This window comes from Lathyrus oleraceus, chromosome 1 (assembly GCF_024323335.1).
Source record: "Lathyrus oleraceus cultivar Zhongwan6 chromosome 1, CAAS_Psat_ZW6_1.0, whole genome shotgun sequence".
Lineage (NCBI taxonomy): Eukaryota > Viridiplantae > Streptophyta > Magnoliopsida > Fabales > Fabaceae > Lathyrus > Lathyrus oleraceus.
In genome coordinates, this window is record NC_066579.1 from 184,662,273 (window position 1) to 184,667,577 (window position 5,305).

Genomic DNA, 5,305 nt, shown 5'->3' on the forward strand with positions numbered 1-5,305 from the left:
CAAAAACATTTAATTCATGAAAAATATCAAAATTAATCCAAAAAATAATTTTAATTCATAAAATGAAAGAGAAAAATATTTAAAGATTTTTGGTGAAAGTCCCATATTTTTTGGATTAAAAATGAAATTATTATGAATTAAACAAAATAAAGCAATTAAACAAAAATTCATACATTAAAAAGAAAATAAAAAAACAAGGGCCATCAGATCTCCCTCATTAATTGAGGTGGCAGATCTGATGGCCACACACGGGCGTTCCACCATGCTCCTTGGTCAATGCAATGTATGTGTGGTAATCAGAATGAACGCTCAAGATTAAAACATTTAAACCAGATCAGATGGCTTGGGCTTTGCCAATGCACCACGGAGCCCTAGCTCCGGTCATCTTCTCCGGTGATCACCACCGGACTGGTCCAACCTCAACTTAATGAAAAATGAAAAACAAGGACAATATTTCAAAGATAATATGCTAAGGAGCTCGAATTTGGCCTCAATTTTCTCCAATTCCAAGTATCTAAAAAGATACATGGATTTGAATTTTGAGGATCATGAACTGAGTTGCTTCGATTTAACCTCAAAGCAACTCAATCTTGTTGCCTACATTGGTAGGACTTCAGCCAACCAAAAATCAATCAAAATAAATGAGAAATGAGGGAGATTCGAAGAAGAGAAGTTTATGAAATTTCACCTTCGAGTAGCTTCAATTCAACTTGATCTTCATCTGGACTTGCTTGATCCTTCCTCTTCTTGCTTGTATTAATCAATTGAGATGGAAAAGGCAATGAATTGTTGGAGTTTGAACTTCAAAACAGAAAGTGAAATTCAAACTCGATTTCAAAGAAATCCTCAAGAAATTCTATGGTGTGAGGATCTGAGTTCTCTTGGCAAAGCTGGGGCAAGGTGTTTATGTGAACTATGAGGCCATGAGCTTGTTTAAATAGGCAAGGGAATTGACCTTTGCACCACTTGAAATTTTGCCAAAATTGGAAACCAAGGTGCATGGATGCATGGGAAATGGTTTGGGCCTAAAGAATGATACAATCCATCTCCAATTTGTGCACAAAGAGTACTGAGGTCATCACATGGAAGCATGCAAAGAGGAATGATCATTTGAATCCAAATCTTGCCAAAACAAACCCCACAAAGGAGTCATGCGCAAGTCCCTCAATTTTAATCCAAATGAGGTGATCGTGGACTTTTTGGAAAGGTGAGATCAAGGGGAATAACTTTCATGTTTAACACTTTTCCATTTGAATCTTGGATCAAGATTAATTATGAGGTGAAAGTTTGGAAAATCAAACATGTTTAAAAAAATTATAAGTATCAAGTCAAATGTTCACTTCTTCCATCTTGAATAACTTTTGTAATGGGCTTCAAATTGAAAAAGTTCCTTCATCAAAGTTTTAAATATTTCAAACCTATTCAATTTGGTCACACATTTGACCTCATTTGGATTTGGCATGAAGGATTTATGTATTTTAGAAGTTAAGGAAAATCACTTGTTCAATGGTAATGGCCCAAAATGACCTATAATATTTCCTCTTGGCACATGCATTTGCAAGTTGAATTTGAACTTCTTCCAAACATAAAAGTTGAAAAGGACATCTTGAATTTAATCATGGAACTTTAATGGATTTCATATAATAAAAAATGAGCAAGTTATGGTCCTTGGAAGTTGACCACCTAACTAGGGTTCACACAAAATGACCTATAATCTTTCACCATAAAACATGACTTTCCAAGTAAAACTAGCTCCTGACTTCAATATGAAAGTTGTTCAGAATGTCATAAGGAGTAACTTTTCTCTTGGAATCATTTTAATATGACATAAATTGTAGGAGATATGATCTAGGGAACCCCAATTTTGACTAGTTGACTTTCTCTAGTCAACCACCATGAACCATCTTGCAAACTTGACATTATCTTGATACTTGGGACTCATGGAAGATCATATTTGTTTAGTATGATGTATAATTAAGTATCCCTTGAAATATTTGATCAACTGATGAAGAAGCTTACTGAGGAAGTCACACAAGATACCCAGATGAATTATGGCTTCCAAGGCAAACAAGCTTCAAACTCTTGATGAATTCTAGATCAAAATGATATGTGAGGACCATGGGGATCCATATATGATGTATAGAGTCAATGTGAACCATCTCTTGATTTATCTCCTTGCATTGAGGGTCTCAAACCCTAGATATGAGCTTGATGAGGCATGGGTGGACACACACACTACCTACAAAAGCAACAAATTATACATTGACATGTTTTGGTATTTTGGTTAGTAAAATAATGAAAAAAACAAAGTATGATACAATCAAATGTGTTTGGTGATCTCTCTCAATGCAAACCCAATGAATAAGGGGTAAGGAGGATGCCAAGGTGTGATCCCAAAGCCAATGCAAATGATGAGATAGCATGGCGGATCTTAGGGTCAAAATTGAGGTCTTACAGAATCTTATCTGCATAAATTTAACACTTATGGCATTTCTTCACAAACTTGCAACAGTCAGATTACATTTTCATCCAATAGTAACATGTTATCAACATCTTCTTTGCCATAGCATGTCCATTGGAATGAGTACCAAAGGAACCTTCATGCTCTTCAGTCATCAACATGTCTGCTTCGTGTCTATCCATGATCACACTAAAATTTATGTATTTTCGACTCCGATTTCACATGCATTCTAGTTGTTTTATTGTCATTTTGTTGTGTTATTACTGTGTTTTCCTTTGTTTTCAGGTTTTTACTTTAATCGGAGCCCCGATCGAGAAAAGGAGCGAAAAAGAGCCAAAAACCCTAAAATTCAGCATTTTGCTCTTATGGCCTACCCAATGGCGGGCGCCACAGGCCAAGCCATGACGTGTCAAATTCAACTTCCATCAACTCCCACGTTTTCCCACTACTTCCACTAAGGCGCCCCATATTGTGCTTGTGGCGGGCGCCATGGCCTTGTGGCGGGCGCCATGGCCTTGTGGCGGGCGCCACAAGAGGAAAAACGGTTTCCTCCTATTTTCAAGTTGAAGGGCATCCAAGTCATTTCCATCTTTTTACTTGCTTATAAATAGAAACGCGAATTCACTTTTACAATCATCCAAATTTAGAGCAGAGGCAAACTCATAAGCAACTTTGTTTCACTTAGGCATATATTCAGTATTTTATAGTGGTAATCGCTTCGCATTGGAGTGTTACCACAATTGTGTCATCAAGTCTGTGATAGAGTCTGTAATCGAGTTTGGAGCACTTTGGAATGAAGTTAATCCTGCCGCCATTTTCTTTTCCGCATTGCAATTTACTCAGCCCTCCGATTGGAGCAGGTTTTTATTACTCGCTTTACTTTATTTATTTCCCGCACTCGCTTTACTTTATTTATTTCCCGCACTCGCTTTTATTTTATTTATTTCCCGCACTCGCTTTTATTTTATTTATTTCCCGCACTCGCTTTACTTTATTTATTTCCTCGCACTCGCTTTAAATTATTTACTTTCCGCACTCGCACTACTTTTATTTACTTTCTGCACTCGCACTACTTTTATTTATTTTAATGCACTTTTACTTTACCATGTCTAGCTAAATTTATAAGGTTAGAATGTAAGGATCATAATTGAACCGATAATCCGTACAATTGTTCGTAGAAACACTTAAGGGCTATTTTAACTTTCAAATTAAGTTTTCCCGCACTTCAATTCCGTTGGGTAAGATCGAAAGCCGTCCAACGTCTTTTTAAACTTAATTGTTTTTAACTATTTCAAAAACAGCGAAAGCGCTTTGTTTAGTTCATTAGGAGATTTTAACATTAAGAAGAAAGAGATTTTAAAACTATTTTCGGACGCGTTTATAAGTTTAGAGTCTGGTTCGTAAGAACCTCTTTTGGTTAAGAAGTCCAGGTTATAATACTTTTCAACTTAGTCAAGATACTATATTTCTTAAAAATAGGTTTACTACTCTAACGCAATGCGCGCCTTTTTATAAGTGACAATAAGAGGGTTTGATTAGGGAGTACAACTCGGTTCTGAATACGCGAAAGCGACAGTTCCTGTTAAATTAGTTCTTTTCAAAGTAGGAAACATTGCCCATAAGTAGTTCTATTAGCAAGTACTTAAATTATCAATTTATTACGTGAATTACATTCGACCCTGTCTTTATTAATTAAATCTATTTAAATACTTTACTTTTCATTGCACACTACAAAAAACACCTATTTTGACTGCCTTTGATAAACACCATAACAACAGATAACGATAGCTTGACACTTGGTCTTTGTGGATTCGACAATCTTTTATATTACTCTGACGTGTTTGTATACTTGCGAGAAACACGCATCAAGTTTTTGGCGCCGTTGCCGGGGACCAATTTCGTCAAATTTCATTTTCTTGTTGTTATATCATTTAGACTTAGGTTATTTCCCGCCGGTCAATGCGAAGAACTCACAGCACCGGAAGTTTAAGCTTAGTAAACCCTCTGGCGGAACCTGAACGTTACGCTCGCGCACTTTTATTCTTTCATAGAATTAAGAGAGCTACGGCCGAAGATCAAAACCAAAGACCTCTTAAGGACTTCGCTCAACCATCTAATGAAGAACCTAGTTCTAGTATAGTAAACCCAACTATCCCAGCCAATAATTTTGAACTTAAACCATCTCTGTTACAACTAGTGCAACAGAGACAATTCGCGGGTCTCGCTACCGAGAACCCTAACCAACATTTAAAAATATTTCTTCAATTATCAGATACTTTTAAAACCAATGGAGCTTCTCCTGAGGCAATACGTTTAAGATTATTTCCTTTTTCCCTCAGAGATAAAGCCCTATCATGGTTAGATTCCCTTCCACCCAATTCCATTACGACTTGGGATAACCTTAGAAGAGTTTTTCTTGCTAGATATTTTCCCCCGAGTAAGACCGCCGTTCTTCGAAACCATATAACTAGATTTATCCAAAACCAAGGAGAATCGTTGTTCGAAGCTTGGGAGAGATATAAAGACTTGTTACGAGCATGCCCACATCATGGGTTAGAAAACTGGTTAATCATTCAAACCTTCTATAATGGACTTCATTATAACACAAAGATGACCATCGACGCTGCCGCAGGCGGTGCTCTGATGAATAAACCTTACCCTGAAGCTAGTGCCCTCATCGAAGACATGGCTCAAAACCATCAATCATGGGGAGTCGAACGAGCGACAGTTGAGAAGAAGGAAGCCCAAGGAGGAGTGCATGAACTAAGCTCTATAGACATGATGCAAGCTAAAATGGACGCATTAGCCCTTAAGGTCGAGCATATGTACACGAACCCGAATATT

The 5,305-nt window shown here is 37.1% G+C and overlaps 1 non-coding gene across 1 annotated transcript; it reads right to left on the reverse strand.

Moving 5' to 3' along the window:
• Positions 1-4,909: 4,909 nt before the first annotated feature.
• LOC127115981 (small nucleolar RNA R71) lies at positions 4,910-5,016 on the reverse strand. The gene has a single exon (XR_007800975.1). It is a non-coding gene; the product is annotated as a small nucleolar RNA R71 (small nucleolar RNA).
• Between the last annotated feature and the right edge of the window lie 289 nt (positions 5,017-5,305).